We start from the raw sequence: 20,220 nt of genomic DNA, 5'->3' as shown, positions 1-20,220 counted from the left end.
CACAGACACCGCACATACCTCACAGACACCGCACAGACACCACAAAGACACCACACAGACACCACACAGACACCGCACAGACACCGCACAGACACCACACAGACACCACACAGACACCGCACAGACACCACACAGACACCACACAGACACCGCACAGACACCGCACAGACACCGCACAGACACCACAAAGACACCACACAGACACCACAAAGACACCACACAGACACCACACAGACACCGCACAGACACCGCACAGACACCGCACAGACACCGCACAGACACCGCACAGACACCACAAAGACACCACACAGACACCACAAAGACACCACACAGACACCGCACAGACACCGCACAGACACCGCACAGACACCACACAGACACCACAAAGACACCACAAAGACACCACACAGACACCACAAAGACACCACACAGACACCACACAGACACCACAAAGACACCACACAGACACCACACAGACACCACACAGACACCACACAGACAACGCACAGACACTGCACAGACACCACACAGACACCGCACAGACACCACACAGACACCACAAAGACACCACACAGACACCGCACAGACACAGCACAGACACAGCACAGACACAGCACAGACACCGCACAGACCGCACTGACACCGCAAAGACAGCACAGACACCACACAGACTGCACAGACACCTCACAGACCTCACAGACCATACAGACCGCACAGACACCGCACAGACTGCACATACACCGCACAGACACCACATACACCGCACAGACCCCACAGACCGCACAGACACCGCACAGACACCGCACAGACACCACACAGACACCACACATACACCGCACAGACACCACACAGACACCACACAGACACCGCACAGACACCACACAGACACCACACATACACCACACAGACACCACACAGACACCGCACAGACACCGCACAGACACCGCACAGACACCGCACAGACCCCACATACCTCACAGACCGCACAGACACCGCACAGACAGCACAGACAGCGCACAGTCCGCACAGACACCGCACAGACCTCACAGACCGCACAAGCACCGCACAGACACCGCACAGACCGCACAAGCACCGCAGACACCGCAGACCACCCAGACCGCACAGACACCGCACAGACCTCACAGACACCACACAGACACCGCACAGACACCACACAGACACCACACAGACACCACACAGACACCGCAAAGACCGCACTGACACCCCAAAGACCGCACAGACACCGCACAGACACCGCACAGACAGCACAGACACCACAAACACAGCACAGACCGCACGGACACCGCACAGATCGCACAGACACCGCACAGACACCACACAGACCCCACAGGTCTCACAGACCATACAGACCGCACAGACACCACACAGACTGCACATACACCGCACAGACACCGCACATACCCCACATGCCTCACAGACCACACAGACCGCACAGACACCGCACAGACGCCGCACAGACACCGCACTGACACCGCACAGACACCGCAAAGACAGCACAGACAGCGCACAGTCCGCACAGACACCGCATAGACACTGCACAGACACCACAGACCTCACAGACCACACAGACACCGCACAGACAGCACAGACACCGCACAGACACCGCACAGTCCGCACAGACACCGCACACACTGCACAGACCTCACAGACCACACAGACCGCACAGACACCGCACAGACACCGCACAGACACCGCACAGACCTCACAGACACCACACAGACACCACACAGACACCACACAGACACCACACAGACACCGCACAGACCGCACTGACACCGTAAAGATCGCACAGACACCACAAACACAGCACAGACCGCACGGACACCGCACAGACACCGCACGGACACCGCACAGACCCCACAGACCGCACTGACACCGCACAGACAGCACAGACACCGCACAGACACCACACAGACACTGCACAGACACCGCACAGACACCGCACTGACACCGCACGGACACCACACAGACACCGCACAGACCGCACTGACACCGCAAAGACCGCACAGACACCGCACAGACATCACAGACATCACAAACACTGCACAGACCGCATGGACACCGCACAGACAGCACAGACCGCACAGACACCGCACAGACACCACACAGACCCCACAGACCTCACAGACCATACAGACCGCACAGACACGCACAGTCACCCACAGACACCACACAGACCCCACAGACCTCACAGACCATACAGACCGCACAGACACGCACAGACACCGCACAGACACCACACAGACTGCACATACACCGCACAGACCCCACATACCCCACATACCTCACAGACCACACAGACCGCACAGACACCGCACAGACAACGCACAGACCGCACTGACACCGCACAGACAGCAAAGACCGCACTGACACCGCATAGATACCGCACAGACACAATATAGACACCGCACAAACACCGCACAGACAGCACAGACACCGCACAAACACTGCAAAGACACTGCACAGACATCGCACAGACAGCACAGACACCGCACAGACCGCACTGACACCGCACAGACACCGCACAAACACCGCACAGACACTGCACAGACACAGCACAGACCCCGCACAGACACAGCACAGACACCGCACAGACAGCACAGACACCGCACAGACACCACACAGACCCCACATACCTCACAGACCACACAGACCGCACTGACACCGCACAGACACCACACAGACCCCACAGACCTCACAGACCATACAGACCGCACAGACACGCACAGTCACCCACAGACACCACACAGACCCCACAGACCTCACAGACCATACAGACCGCACAGACACGCACATACACCGCACAGACACCACACAGACTGCACATACACCGCACAGACCCCACATACCCCACATACCTCACAGACCACACAGACCGCACAGACACCGCACAGACAACGCACAGACCCACTGACACCGCACAGACAGCAAAGACCGCACTGACACCGCATAGATACCGCACAGACACAGCACAGACACCGCACAGACACCACACAGACACCACACAGACACCACACAGACACCACACAGACACCGCAAAGACCGCACTGACACCCCAAAGACCGCACAGACACCGCACAGACACCGCACAGACAGCACAGACACCACAAACACAGCACAGACCGCACGGACACCGCACAGATCGCACAGACACCGCACAGACACCGCACAGACACCACACAGACCCCACAGGTCTCACAGACCATACAGACCGCACAGACACCACACAGACTGCACATACACCGCACAGACACCGCACATACCCCACATGCCTCACAGACCACACAGACCGCACAGACACCGCACAGACGCCGCACAGACACCGCACTGACACCGCACAGACACCGCAAAGACAGCACAGACAGCGCACAGTCCGCACAGACACCGCATAGACACTGCACAGACACCACAGACCTCACAGACCACACAGACACCGCACAGACAGCACAGACAGCGCACAGACCGCACAGACACCGCACAGACACCGCACAGACACCGCACAGACCTCACAGACACCACACAGACACCACACAGACACCACACAGACACCACACAGACACCGCACAGACCGCACTGACACCGTAAAGATCGCACAGACACCACAAACACAGCACAGACCGCACGGACACCGCACAGACACCGCACGGACACCGCACAGACCCCACAGACCGCACTGACACCGCACAGACAGCACAGACACCGCACAGACACCACACAGACACCGCACAGACACCGCACAGACACCGCACTGACACCGCACGGACACCACACAGACACCACACAGACACCGCACAGACCGCACTGACACCGCAAAGACCGCACAGACACCGCACAGACATCACAGACATCACAAACACTGCACAGACCGCACGGACACCGCACAGACAGCACAGACCGCACAGACACCGCACAGACACCACACAGACCCCACAGACCTCACAGACCATACAGACCGCACAGACACGCACAGTCACCCACAGACACCACACAGACCCCACAGACCTCACAGACCATACAGACCGCACAGACACCGCACAGACACCACACAGACTGCACATACACCGCACAGACCCCACATACCCCACATACCTCACAGACCACACAGACCGCACAGACAACGCACAGACAACGCACAGACCGCACTGACACCGCACAGACAGCAAAGACCGCACTGACACCGCATAGATACCGCACAGACACAATATAGACACCGCACAAACACCGCACAGACAGCACAGACACCGCACAAACACTGCAAAGACACTGCACAGACATCGCACAGACAGCACAGACACCGCACAGACCGCACTGACACCGCACAGACACCGCACAAACACCGCACAGACACTGCACAGACACAGCACAGACCCCGCACAGACACAGCACAGACACAGCACAGACAGCACAGACACCGCACAGACACCACACAGACCCCACATACCTCACAGACCACACAGACCGCACTGACACCGCACAGACACCACACAGACCCCACAGACCTCACAGACCATACAGACCGCACAGACACACACAGTCACCCACAGACACCACACAGACCCCACAGACCTCACAGACCGCACAGACACGCACAGACACGCACAGACACCGCACAGACACCACACAGACTGCACATACACCGCACAGACCCCACATACCCCACATACCTCACAGACCACACAGACCGCACAGACACCGCACAGACAACGCACAGACACCGCACAGACAGCAAAGACCGCACTGACACCGCATAGATACCGCACAGACACAGCACAGACAGCACAGACACCGCACAGACACCACACAGACCCCACAAACCTCACAGACCACACAGACCGCACTGACACCGCACAGACAGCACATACATCGTACAGACCGCACAGACCTCACAGACCACACAGACCGCACAAACCGCACAGACACCGCACTGACACCGCACAGACAGCACATACATCGTACAGATCGCACAGACACCACACAGACCCCACATACCTCACAGACCGCACAGACCGCACAGCCACCGCACAGACACCACACAGACCTCACAAACCGCACTGACACAGTACAGACAGCACAGACACCACACAGACTGCACAGACACCGCACAGACCGCACGGACACCACAAACAGCACAGACACCGCACATAAAGGCAACGCGAGGTAAATCATGTATAGTTCGATGTGACATGATTTGTCCCAGAAAAAGTATGAATACTTAGTGTCACGTGTCTACAACGGTATTGCCATTTGTGTAGAATAGTAAACAATACTGGGACGCACAAACCTTGTCTTAATCAGGTACATGACTTCTTGAGGTCACTGAACTATGATAAATAATGACGTTTTGGTCGATTTTTTAATTTTCATTCTTTCAAAAACAGCCATTCGTTTTATTGAGAATGCGTCCACAACGCCAGCTTCAAAACTTCTAGAGAAAGCTAGTTTCTCATTTCTTCATGCAAAATGAATGGAAGCCATGGTTTCTGAAGTTGTTAAAATCATCCCCAAAGTAGCTCCGGATTATTTAGGCAATCTTTTGACCCTGAAATCATCCTTTTTTGTAACCCATGGAGATATGGCAGCTCAAACTACCAAGAGTAACAAGGTATGGTCTGAAGTCGCTACGAGATCGCCTGGGTGTGGAGCAGGCTAACCCGTTTGGGGAAGGTGGACAGAATCTGGGTCATCAAGCGCGTTAGTCTTCATTACTAGTTAGCTGTAATATTTATTTATAATTTATCTGTTTAATAATTTACCTTTCTATTTAACTTAACTTCATCTTTGCATAACACGTTTACGTACCAATGCCTGATAGTTTCTAACCTTCTAATAATAAGTATAGCTCGATATCTTATTGATTACTGTAGACCGTGTATAGCTCGATATCTTATTGATTACTGTAGACCGTGTATAGCTCGATATCTTATTGATTACTGTAGACCGTGTATAGCTCAATATCTTATTGATTACTGTAGACCATGTATAGCTTGATATCTTATTGATTACTATAGACCGTGTTGTCTTGTAAATTACACTTGTCGTATACAATTTTATTCTCTCGCTGTATTATATATAAAAATATCACTAATTAGGGCTTTTCACCTAAGTGGTGAAAAGACCTATTGTTTCTGTTATGTTTATTATTATTATTACAAGCTAACCGGTAATAAGTATTTATATATCTAAAACAAACTACCGTATATATCACCTGTGTTCATTGAAGAATAACACAATCTGTGTAAGATAGTTTTTTATTCGGGGAAAATAAAGTCTTTCTGCGATAAAGCACTGGACAAAGTCTGAGTGCATAGAATCCAACAAAAAAGTGATGTGCATGATTTTTTTTTTTAAATCTATTTATAGTAACATTGTCTTTGACCTTTGACTTTCAAGCAAATACGTTCTTTAGTAGCAGTGATCTTGACCATCGGGCCCTTATAAGTTATCCTTGAAAGCAGGCACAAGGTAGAACTTGATAACTTCTAATAAGCATAATCAGCTCAGATGAATTCATAATATATTGTACTTCAACTGATTTTCAATTTATAGAAATAGTGACATTGACCATTGACCTGCAGGCCTGAAAGCGTAACAAGGATGGATAGTATTGCAACAGCAATACAAAGTCCCCTGCCTGAGCTAGACGTGCACCTATTCATTTTTGAAAAATGGATTTTCGAGAAAAAAAATGTGGGATGTACAACTACATGTCATACTGATCATGTATACCAAGTTTCGTTAAAATCTGAGTAGTACTTTAGGAGGAGTTGTCCGGACAAGCCTCAACCAATGAGAAGCCGGCGGCCATTTGAAAAATGGATTTTCGAGAACAAAAATGTGGGATGCACAACTACATGTTATACTGATTGTGTATACCAAGTTTCGTTAAAATCTGAGTAGTACTTTAGGAGGAGTTGTCCGGACAAGCCTCAACCAATGAGAAGCCGGCGGCCATTTTGAAAAATGGATTTTCGAGAAAAAAAATGTGGGATGCACAACTACATGTTATACTGATCATGTATACCAAGTTTTGTTAAAATCGGAGTAGTACTTTAGGAGGAGTTGTCCGGACAAGCCTCAACCAATGAGAAGCCGGCGGCCATTTTGAAAAATGGATTTTCGAGAAAAAAATTGTGGAATGCACAACTACATGTTATACTGATCATGTATACCAAGTTTTGTTAAAATCGGAGTAGTACTTTAGGAGGAGTTGTCCGGACAACTGTTGCGTGACAGACAGACAGACAGACAGACAGAGAGACAGGCGGACGAACGGACCGACGGACGGACAGACGGATGGAGGGTAAACCTAAAGTCCCCCCCCGTTTTTCAAACGGCAGGGGACTAATTAAGGTATTGTGCAGCAACCAAACAAGATGCTCTATGGACCTGTATCAATGACCTGCTTCTCTGGACCTCTTGCCTATTGAGAAAAAAGTGTTTCAATATTTTAGCATGTTTGACTCCTGTGACTGTGAATGTATGTCAAGGTCATTCATTTTAACAAACTTTACCACAGCATATATATATACTACAGGCCCAATATCAGGTCACTTGGCCTCTGGGTTATTGAGTAGAAGATTTTCAAATGTTTGCATGTTTGGCCCCTGTGCCCTATAATGAAGGTAAAGGTAATTCATTCAAAAAAAACTTGGTAGACTTCCTGGCATGTGATTGAGTTGAAAATAGACGGACAGACAGAGACCATTTCATTTTAGGGCACCACATCTCGTGATTTTGGACCATAACTACAAAGTGTGTACTGTTCATTTGAATGGAAGAATCCCCCTTTTGGTCCCATTTCTCCCCCTTGGGAGCATGCAGAGTGCTGTGAGAGAAACTTAAGTCTCTTAAAAACATTTAGTCCAGCTAAGTAATGCTCCAGAACAAGTTTGAAAACATTGTGATCTGACAAATCAGCAAATTCAAGATGTCCAACACCATCAGTATGGGAAGTTTTAAAGAAACTCAAACATTCAACATAAAAGGAAGTGACAGAGCATGTCTATATTTTTTATAGCCATGCAAAATATTGATGTATTGCAAAACAAAAAAGAATTCTGCAAAACAACCAATTCTCAAAATTCACCTAAATATGACCATATTTTACCCAAAGGAAACTGGCATGGGAACATATAGAAATGAGAAGAAAAATATTTAACAGAAAGAAATATAAAGAACCTTTTAAGGGACTTTAACTAAAGAGATATTATGAAAAAAAAATCAGAAATATACAAAAGGAAACTGGCATGGGAACATATAGAAATGAGAAGAAAAATATTTAACAGAAAGAAATATAAAGAACCTTTTGAGGGACTTTAACTAAAGAGATATTATGAAAAAAAAATCAGAAATATACAAATATGAAAGTGGGAACCTTACTATATAAAAGTTATATCTGATTGATAAGAATAAGTCCCCTATCCCCACAATGGAAAGTAAAACAACCATAATTAAATCATGGAAACAGAAATGACTTTGTAAAGTTTTGAATCTTCTGTAACTTTAAGATTTCTTGAACTTGATGAATTTGAGAAATGAAGTCAATGAGACTTTTTAAAACAAGATAAACACTTCCAGATGCATATGTATCATCAGATGTATATTAATTATGAAGTGCAGAACAATGGGGGAAAAATGAACGATAAACTGCTAGAATAGCTAGAACTGTATAAGATATATATAGGAAAGAAAATAAAGGGACACAACTCTTCAAGTTAGTGGAAATCCAGCCCTGAATTTAATATGTGATGATTGTCTTTTGAGAATGTGTTCCTAAACCAAAGTCAAGAGAGCTAGTATGTGTCTAACTTCCGGTGTTTGGGCCAGAGGAAACTCTGGCTACTCATTCTCATCAAGGGTCTTTGACGTGTTAGAAGGTGAGATTACCAGATCTAATAAGAAAATCTGATAAGTATTGCAGTGTTTTTGGATGGATCCACCAATGTTTAACAAAATTGTTTTTGCATTATTAAAGCAAACTTATATATTTTCTGTAATTATTTTCATTACAGATTTCAGAATTGAAGGAAATGCTTATGTTTGAGTTGATCCAAGAGATATATTGACACAGTATTCTAAAAAATATGTATATTAATCATAATTGTCACAGAAAAATGTCAACACACAATATGATGTGGAGTGCATTGGATGTTGAAAGCTTAATTCCTGCTCTGTAGTCAAGTTGTCAAGAATCATATCCTTTTACATACAATGTATATACTATATATATATTTGACTTTAATAGTTGTAGTGAGGATTTATAACAAAGAAAAAAAAATTCTACAGAGAATAGTATGGAAATAGAGATGAACTAAATTCAAAAATGTAGACAATACAATCTGGTAATTTGTGTAAAATGAGATTAATTTTACATCTTCATAATGTGTTAAATTTACAGTCTGTCAGAACTGACAGAGAAAAACATTCCATACATACATATGTTTTCTTCTGCTTTTACTGTTGTCATTCCCTGTTGTGTCCAGTATGTAACATCTCATCTTCAATAACCAAAGTTTTATTTCTAAAACCATATTTTCATGACTTAGCCTTGATAGGCCAAATAGAATAAAAGCTTTGTTTCTACTAACCCATTATAACCTTAAAAAGATTTCCCCCAAATCAGTTTTTTTCCTAAATTGCAAATATTTGTTACCTTTGTGTAGTTGATTCCTGTTTAACTGTCAGTAATACAAATTTACAATGTATATGTAAATTAATTACACTTAAAATATAGATATCTCCAGGTTTTCCATCCATTGGTTATATCTGTTGCTTAAACAGTTCAATGAACTGTTACATTGTTCTATTTCAGATTTTCCTGTGTTGAATTGTTTCACTATTTCAAATTTTCCTGTGCTGAATTGTTTTTGCCAGATTGTTTAAAACAAATCCTACCCACCAATTAACTGGGTACCCTCTTTTGCATTTACCTGTTTGTAGAAACAAACAAGCTTTCCAATAAGTGTGTCTTTTATAAGAGTATCTAATGAAATTGTGTATTACATATGGGTAGACCATGGGTTCAAATTCATGGCAAGTCCCTGGAAGTGTAAATAGTAATGACAGCACATAGTACTGAGGTGATTTGTGCAATATGTAAGATTTTTTGCTGAAATTATTCGGGGAAAATTTTCTGTATTTATATCAATTGGGAAAGATTAAATTGACTATATTCTTAATGTAAATGGCAACAAAGGAAAAGACTAGATGGCCAGTGCTGATACAATCATAAGTCAAAAGACGGTTAGATACAGAGGTTCGATAATAAACTGTAATGTGTGTTTTCTTTTCTTTTGCTGGGTGTCTTCAGCAATTTAGGTTCGCTTTAGGGAGTTAATCTCAAGTTGGCATAAGATCCACAGTTCCACACTACCAAAAGGAGACAAACATGAACACTGCAGACTCCCAAAAACATGTATTAATAATTATATAACCAGACATTTATTTTGACTCAGTGGTAGAGTATCTGTCTTAAGTTCGGAAGGTCCCGGGTTCGAACCCTAATCTGGTTGCTACATTTTCCCCTTCTCCTAGCCTGTAACAGTAATTTTCCTGAGGTCCCAACATCAATCCGTACATATAGTGCAGGCGTTGAAATAAATTTAATTGATCTTGTAATACAAAATAACTTTTCCCAATAGTGCTATGTGTTATCAACACCAACCCCTGTCCTCAGTGCCTTAAGCAATGTCAGTCGGGGCACAGGGCCTCGTCACAATCTTTTCGTTTTGTAAACACTTGAAGCATTTTGATATATATCTCTGTTTACCAATACCCTATGAATCATGATTAGCCTGAGACACACTTGATATGTCTCTTTAACCTATAATAATTCATAACCTGCGGCAGCCAGATTATGAGTCGTATGGTAAACAGACAAGTGTTCAAAAGGTGAATGTAGTTACATGGCCCTGTGATCGGGGTAGTTAATTATATAAATATTCCAAACCAGACCAGTCAATTAAAAAAAAGGTAATTACACTGTACTGTACAGAATTACAAATATCCCCACATAGATCAATGTCGCGGACAAGCATTTATATAGACAATGGTTGTGAAGATGAAGTATTTAAATGACCATGTGCGTAAACTGTAAAACGAAAGTAGGTCTAGCTCAGCAACAGACACTGCTATTTCGCAATGACTGTTCGTTTTATTTGATACGATAGCTATGAATTAAATAAGTGTTACCTTTCGTTGTATTCTAGCACATTGGTGTCTCAACAAATACGGAAAAAATCCAGTCATATTCGATAATCTTCTGTTTTTATTATCGTCAAGTTTCTGTCGTTTACAGGTGAACATATCTTCCGCCAGTCCGGGTCACATTCTGAATGCATGCGCTTCCGTTTACGTCATCAAATTCATTTCCCGCGAATATATTGGGGAATCTAATTTTCCCTTTAAAATGAAATGAAACGAAAGAAATAAAGATTATCTAAATAAAAGAAAAGTTATCAGTATTGAGTAGAAAATTGAATTCACTTTGTAAACAATTATTTCAATTCGCTTACCTCAATCATAACCAATCAAAATAAAAATGATTTAAAATTTACTTTTCGTTTCTTTGATAATCCTAAAATTTATGATCACAATATCATTTAGAAGCTTTGCAGTACTGACTCTTTCAAACGCACAGATGCTTTGATTTGAGCAAAGATGGCGACCTGAAGCTGTGAGGCGGTTTGGATTGGAATTAAAATGCGTATATTTCGCAAGTAAACATCGTAAAATGTCCCCGTGTGGTCAGATCATCTAATTTTTTCATTATGTATTCAGAACAGTTGTTGTTTAGTCGCTACGGTTATTAACATAAAAATTCGGATTATTATATAAATACTTATTTAATTATTCTTCTTCTTCTTCTTCTTCTGCATTTTATTTTGTCACACAAATTGTGGGAAAATGGTAAAAGGTATGCCAAGTCAGTTATGCCTATTGTATATGGCATGAGTTGAAGGGGTGACAGCAACATCTTCAAGTAGGTCAAGAAACCAAGATGGCCGCCATGACGTCATACCTCAAAAGTTTAAAATGGCCATAACTCGAAAAGTCTTCAAGAAACAAGAGTCATGTTATGATATTATGTTACAGTACCTTTGGGGCTAACAAGTTAAAGGTCAGAGGTCAAATAAAAAAGCTCGCCTGAGGGTCAAGTTAATCTATTTTTAGAAAACTTTCATTTTTCAATCTTTTTCCAAAAAAAATCTTAGAATGATGTAGAATGCCATTCTGATGAATTTGACGATTTCAGTTTTTCTGTGACACATACGGTTTCTGTTGTACGCCATTTTGAATTTCCCCCTATATATTTCAATAGAAAAGTGTGTTACATTTCAAACTTCTTCTAAGTTCCACCAGTGGCATTCAGCTCAATCTTAGCTGAAATAATCCTTGGACTGTCCTGGCCAAGTTATGTTATTTTTTAAGATGGTTTGAAATTCAAGATGGCCGCCATGACGTCATGTATTGAAAAGTTTAAAATGGCCATAACTCTAAAAGTATTCATTTTACAAAGGTCATGTAATAATATGATTTGTAGATAATGACTAGCGCTAACTTTTACTCACCAAAAGTTTTAAGGTCAGAGGTCAAATAAAAGAGTTTGCTATGGGTCAAATTAGTCTATTTTTAAAAAATCTTCATTTTTCAATCTTTTTCCCAAAAAAGTTCTTAGTATGATGTAGAATGTCATTCTGATAAATTTGACGTTTTCAGTTTTTCTGTGACACATACGGTTTCCGGTATACGTCATTTTGAATTTCCACTATATATTCTATATTAAAAATAGTTTTACATTTTAAACTTGTTCTCAAGTTCCACCAGTGGCATTCAGCTCAATCTTAGCTGAAATAATCCTTGGATTGTCCTGGCCAAGTTATGCTATTTTTTAAGTTGATTTGAAATCCAAGATGGCCGCCATGACGTCATCTATTAAAAAGCTTAAAATGCCCATAATTAAAAAAGTATTAATTTTACAGGGGTCAGGTAATTATGTTATTTGTAGTTAAGGCCTGGCTCTAGCTTTTACTAACTAAAAGTTTTAGGGTCAGAGGTCAAATAAAAGCGTTCGCTATGGGGTCAAATAAGTCTATTTTTAGAAAATCTTCATTTTTTAATCTTTTTCCAAAAAAAGAAATTTAAGTATGATTCAAAATGTTATTCTGATGATTTTCATGTTTTTTGGTGTTTCGGTAACGTTTACCATTAACGCGGAACGCCATTTTGAATTAATTTGGCATCTGATATATAACGGCATCTGAGATATAACGTTAGTTGGACGAGGGGAGATAACTCGTACAAGGCTGTACGAGTTATTTCCCTTCGTCCACTCCTTTGTTGAAATGTAATATCTCAGATGCCAGATTAATCAAAACTAGAATGTGGATGACCTATCAAGTGTTCTAAAATAGTTTTTTATGTTTGGAAATACCAAGCCTTTTGGTCATTTATGCTAAATAGTGAAAAGCCCGTCAAATTGTTCCGAAACAATTTCTAGTTTATATAGAATTTTATTCTCGTGCTGTATTATAATATATATATGTAAATTACATGATATTGTATAAAATGTTACTGTCGTGCCATATTATATGTGTAAATTACACTATATCATATAGGAATTTTATTCTCGTGCTGTATTATATATGTAAATTACACTATATCATATAGGATTTTATTCTCTTGCTATATAAATTACACTTACAGTGCGTTAACCCTCCTATTATATAGCAACAATTGTGTGAGGTGTAGGTGGTGTTCATTTTGGGAGATTGACAGAACACAGAATAGGAAATTAATTAGTTTTAACGCCGAATTGTTTTGTCTGAAAACAAACCAGACGAGTCAAGTTCCAGTATCCTGGCTGGTACGTGTCTGTCAACACGGGCGTAGTAAGGAGGGAGAGTTTAGGTCACTAGAGGTCAGTGAGATTAGGACCCAGAGTAATCGGTCAGTTGAGTTTCACCAGTTGGTATTTGGATGTGAAGGAGTACAGACGTTTTGTGGAGACTGATTTGGTGACCTATATTGCGATAGGTTGGTATAAGTTTAGAATGCGCACTACTGTGAATATTGATATGTACAAATTTTCTGTAAATAAACAGTGTAATTAGTATTATATAAACTTTTGTCCTTGGTTTGAACCCCGCCACAACTTGCGATTATTGCATAACATCATTTTTGTCTCATCTGTGACGAACTTTTCCGGCGGCGACAAGGTCTTCGTTTCACTGTAAAGTTTTGAGTTAAGGTCTAAATATGTTGCTAAAAAATATGTCATCATCATCATCATCATCATCATCATCAACGTCGCCGTCGTCATCATCATCATCATCGTCATCGTCAACGTCGCCGTCGTCATCATCATCATCGTCGTCATCGTCAACGTCGCCGTCGTCATCATCATCATCGTCGTCATCGTCAACGTCGCCGTCGTCATCATCATCAGCGTCGCCGTCGTCGTCGTCGTCGTCGTCGTCGTCGTCGTCGTCGTCGTCGTCTATTGATCAATCACGTCAGGCATCATCAATGAATTAGAAGAAAATTACTGAGTAAATCATGTGTTTCAAATCCAGGAGACAACAGTCGGAACATTATTTCTTTTTACAAAACCGTTTTTCCCATTTTTCCTTTCCTTTTCAAACTTCTTTGTAGAAGTATCTCCTTTGCTATCTGCAATAATTTGTCTATATTATGGTAATCTTTGTGTTTACCAATGCATTTACATGTAAGGAGCTGTAAAGACATCATATATATAAATGTATAGTGTTTAATTATAATGAGTATCTCGTTATCAATTCTACCATTCACATTTTTGTGTAAGAAATTCAAATAGATAGGATTCTTTGTTGAAATCAAAAGGAAGCATGGGTCCATTTAAAATACTTTCAAAACTAAGAAGTTTCTGAACCTCTTGACATTCTCATAACTTTTTTTATAATGGCTTAAATTTCATAATTCATAATTGTAAAGTGTACACGTAAAGATCTGGTGCCAAGAGTCAAGTGTCATCAGGATATTATGAGAGAAGTATAAAACAGTTATCAAGAGAAAATATTAAAATTAAACATTCAATTCCATTTCTTCTGTCCTGACGGAATGGTGTTATTTTTAACGGGATACTTTAAGAATGTTTGGAACCTTATGACGTTTTGATGAACGGTTCCGCGTGAGCAGAAATAAAGGAACATATAAATTCTAATTGAAGAAAATCAGAATTAGAGTTAAATTTGTTTTCTGCAAAAAGAACGAAAACTAATCTGTACATGTATTTGATTTTCAATAAATTAGTGAAATGTATAAAATGTACACTAAAATTATAATATTTTAACAGGTCACATATATCAATAAGTCTCTGATTATACCAATCCTTAATGAAAGTTGACCTTCTAACAGTAATTTTGGGGGAATGGTTCCTTTTGTTGTTATTCATTAGCCAGATTTGACTTTTTACAAGCTTTGAAAACATCAATCCAGAACTTGATTTTACATTTACTTTCACAAAACTCTATATAATCTGAACAACAATTTACCATTATGTCTACGCTGACTAAAAAATGCTTGTCATTTAAATGTACATTGACATAATCTTCTTATCCAACTAAATTGGCACCAGCCTATTTGTTTGTTTTTTGTTTAACGTCCTATTAACAGCCAGGGTCATTTAAGGACGTGCCAGGTTTTGGAGATGGAGGAAAGCCGGAGTACCCGGAGAAAAACCACCGGCCTACGGTCAATACCTGGCAACTGCCCCACGTAGGTTTCGAACTCGCAACCAAGTGGTGGAGGGCTAGTGTTAAAGTGTCGGTACACCTTAACCACTCGGCCACCGCGGCCCCCACCAGCCTATAAAGCTCGTACATGGAATGCTGATCATGTTTAATTTACCATTTATGTTTTCTTAATGATGATGATGAAGTTTATTATGATGATGACTGATGATGATAAGATTCTGATGGTTATGAGAATGATGATTATGATGATAATGATTAGTATGATTATGATGATGATGATGATGAGATTATGATGATGATGACTATGATGATGAGGATGATTATGATGTTTATGATGATGATGATGATGATGATGATGATGAGATTATGATGATGATGACTATGATGATGAGGATGATTATGATGTTTATGATGATGATCAGTATGATGATGATATTATGATGATGATTATTTTTATGATGATGATTTTAATGTTTAAGTAGGATGATGAGATTATGATGATGAAAAATATAGGTTATGATGACAGTGAAGATGATATTATGATTATGATGATAGCAAACCATACATATTGGAATCGATGTGTGTTTGTGTGTGTGAGTGTGATTCTTATGTATTTATGTATTAAAAATGTCTTTAAAAATAAAAAATAATAAAAAAAAAAAAAAATTATGTTTTCTTGAACGTCCACTTCTCTTTTTTTACTTTATCCATTTTAGTCTTCCATAAGAATCCATAAAGTATAGAGTTTGGTTTACAAAGAAACTTTTTCTCATGGTTTGGCAGACATGTAGATAAATAAATGATTAAATTGTGAAACCAAAATTGATTTCATTGTTTATTTTACCAATTGGTGTCAATATTCTATTCCTTTGTAAGTTTTTCTTATCAAAGCTCAGTTTAGGTATCTCGTGTAAATTAACTTGAAATCCAATGCCAATTCAAGAAATGAAAAGTTTCTGGACTTTTATTATTTTTCATACGTCTGAATGTTTAACCTTGCAGTTTCTTCCGATGTGATTAGGCCATCCAACTTTTAAGAATCGTGTTTACTAATTTTATTGACATGTAAGGTTCCAAAAGTTAACGTAAATTTTACATTGCTATATATCACTGTCAGAATCATACAGCTTTTCATAATCTGAACTTCTTTCAAGATATCTACCTTTGTAATTATTTTTTTCATTACCTAATTGTAATCTTGTTATATCGTTAAGAGATGAAATGTATACTTTCCAGTCTGAAAAAAAAATTGTATGCTTCTCTCCCTTCTATTCATTTAACACGTAATCTTGTATACTACTACTACTTTTCTGTTCCCTAATTTACTGTAATCAATATTATCTATGATAACTTTGAGTACGGGGAGGGTCAGTCAGGGAGATGTCGGAAGTATGACTGACGAGTTATGTCAGCCCGGCTGTCGTGCGGGGAGAGGGGGTCAGTAAGTGTATAAGAATATCAAACCTCAGATTATTAGTGAAAACATTGTCTAAATATTAGATGTTATGTGAGTAAAACTCTTTTGTGAAGTTCATCAAATTCCACTAAAGTAGATTAAGGTTTAGGATTCCAAACTGTGATGGATTTCAGACGTGTGTAGTTTCCCTGATGACCTTATGACCTATGATCTGTGTGATATACATCATGTATATGTTATCGTGGACAATAACATTGTCATTATTTAAATAGAGGTATGTCATGTATATCTATAAAGTAATGTCTATATGTTAAATACATTAATTACATACCAATAGCATTGTGCATGTGTGTGACACGTTTATGGTTGTGCTGGGGATGTCAAACTTTAAAATGGGGAGGTATGTGAAAGAGTGATAACTTTGAGTTTTGGGAGAGTCGGTCAGGGGGAGTCGGTCAGGGAGAGCCGGTCAGGGGGAGTCGGTCAGGGAGAGGTCAGACATTCGTATTAATGAGTTGTGTCTGTTCCGTGTGGAGAGGTTATCTGGTTATCAAATTGTTTTAGGATTAGATTGTGGCGAATGAACGTGTTGAAATTCTATTAAATGTGAAAGTTTATGGTCTGGGAATTAGGGAGCGAGATGTTGAGAATCAACAGGTGTTGAGTGTAACCAAAATGGGAGTAGAGTAGAAAAGGGTTGGTATGAGGCAAGTCTTGTGAAGTACGCCAGATTGGGAAACGGAGTGCAAGAGCGGAACATATTTCGGCAGGTGTATATATATGCTGTGTTGAAAATAATCTGTACATATCTCAGCATTATACATATGGTGTCAGCGGTGGGATGAGACAATATTATACAGTGACGAAAACTGAAGCTGTGAAAAGAAGTTGTAAAAACAAGATGTCGCACTGAACTCCAAGACATCAAACAGATCACACCGAGGGAAATTACACAGAGATCGACAATGCTAAAGGAATATCAGTTAAATCATAAAATACTGGAATAAATGTGAAACCACCTATATATTTTAAGGAACACTTGGTGACGACATTGACTCTTGGATTAAAAACAAAAATTGGTAGAGCAAAGGTATGGAATGACACCAAAAAGGCTGTGATATACCCAGCCAATTTAATGAACAAAGCAGCTGGGTTTTATGATATACCGAATGAAGACCTGTCATTAAAAACAATTGTGTGAAAACTTGACAAGACGGGTTATTTCAAACTAAGCAGAAAGTCGGACAGAGTGTTGACAAAATAACAAGCTGTTGATCGGAGCTTATAGTGAAATGCCTCATGAGCAAAGACAACATATATTAAGGAACGTTTTGTTGAGGACTTAACATCAGAAGGCATTTAAGGAAGCCTTTTAAGCAATGTAACAACCAATCGATAGCTGGACAGTGTAACGTAGTGAGACGAACCGGGACAACGTAAGAGAGTTATAGCCGCCCAAGTCGGCATACTAGCCACCAAAATTGGGTAACTAGTCTTTTCGAGTCGACTGGTGAGGACGTGGGGAGGGACGAGGACCAGTACATAGGTCGAAATCTGACGACAACGGATGACCAGTCTATATGTAAACATTGTCAAAACGTGGGACACATTGCTGCCCTGACTTTTGCGTGAAGAAATGGAGCAGTTGAGAGAAACCCTGTATCGGGGAAAAAGAGCCTTGAGGTTTGGATATCGGTTTCGCCCGGTATGGCCCTATACGTAAATTGGATGATTTCATCCAGAATTTATGGTTCAGAAACTTTGGAAATTAGGGATGCTAGGAATCTGCCTAAATTTTTGTGTTTAGCTCAGTTTCTCAAAAATCATCAATGTGTGTTTTTTCAACCAAATCTGGAATGTAGTTGCATTATAGACATCTCAACAAAATCTACAGATTACACGATTTTTGTTTTATTTCTGTATATTTGACTTGAAATCTTTCGATTTTGACAGAGACGTGTACATTTAATACATTTTGAAAAATATCGATATAGATCTAGATCGAATTCTGATTTTTTATTGCATCGCCAATTGATTTACAAATTAGTTTATAGGCTTATATATGGGGTTTGCAGGACAGGCGAGAATACAGTCAATTAAAGTACTTTAAATGCAGTGCCAGTGACATCTAATTATACGCAGCTATGTTCTTTTTCTGATCGTGTTTGTCCGTCTTTTTTTTTTTTTTTTACAACGCAATTCACTTGTCGGAGGACTCTAGCAGGGCTATCATAACCTTCGATTACAGCGGTTATCAAATCTCTGTGACGGTAGGTGAACCTTAATATACAAATATGGATAATAGGTATAATGTATTCGAAAGGGTTATTTACATTACCTAGTACATATATTGTAAAAAAATAACGTTTTTACTGGTGTATGATAAACTAAGGAAACTGACAGAACAATCTTGTTAACATATGATGTAGGTTCCCGTAGCGCAGCGGATAGCGCGCTGGACTTCTAATCCAGAGGTCGCGGGTTCGAATCCCGCCGGGAATGCTCATTTTTTTTTTTTTTTTTAAATTTCACTACTACTTTTGACAAAGAAGCTTATTAGAATCCAACTGACAATTTATAAACATATGATTATTTTTTTAGTACATATGCATAGTTTCGTGATTTATTTATGCAAGGAATATTCCGTGCATGTGCTCATGGAGTCCGTAACAGAAAATATATATAACTAATACACGTTTCTGTCCGTAATGACATGCTATTCGGCCGTATATTTTTGCATATATATTAACTTTACTATGTCTACGTTTGACTTAAAATAAACCAGGGGTTTATAGTTAAGTCCGTGAATGAACTGACGTCTCTTGTAGTTTTTGTTTGTATAAAAAATATATCAATTCCACACACGTACATGTATACACAAAAAAAAGACAAAAATTAATATCATTTCACGATTACACAAAACCGCCAGACACACAGTAATTCCTGTAGATGATACGGAGTGACTAAAAGTGTATTTTTATACAGAATATAAATGTAAACCAGGGCAACATTTATTATGCTAAGTATAAACAGAGACGGGGACCCTGCTTA

At 40.7% G+C, this 20,220-nt stretch overlaps 1 non-coding gene across 1 annotated transcript; it reads left to right on the top strand.

Annotated features, from left to right (window-relative positions):
* Nucleotides 1-19,598: 19,598 nt before the first annotated feature.
* Nucleotides 19,599-19,671, top strand: Trnar-ucu. The gene has a single exon. It is a non-coding gene; the product is annotated as a tRNA-Arg (tRNA).
* The last annotated feature ends 549 nt before the right edge of the window (nt 19,672-20,220 follow it).

Source organism: Pecten maximus, chromosome 10 (genome assembly GCF_902652985.1).
Source record: "Pecten maximus chromosome 10, xPecMax1.1, whole genome shotgun sequence".
Taxonomy (NCBI): Eukaryota; Metazoa; Mollusca; class Bivalvia; order Pectinida; family Pectinidae; genus Pecten; species Pecten maximus.
This window is presented reverse-complemented; position numbering and strand designations above follow the sequence as displayed.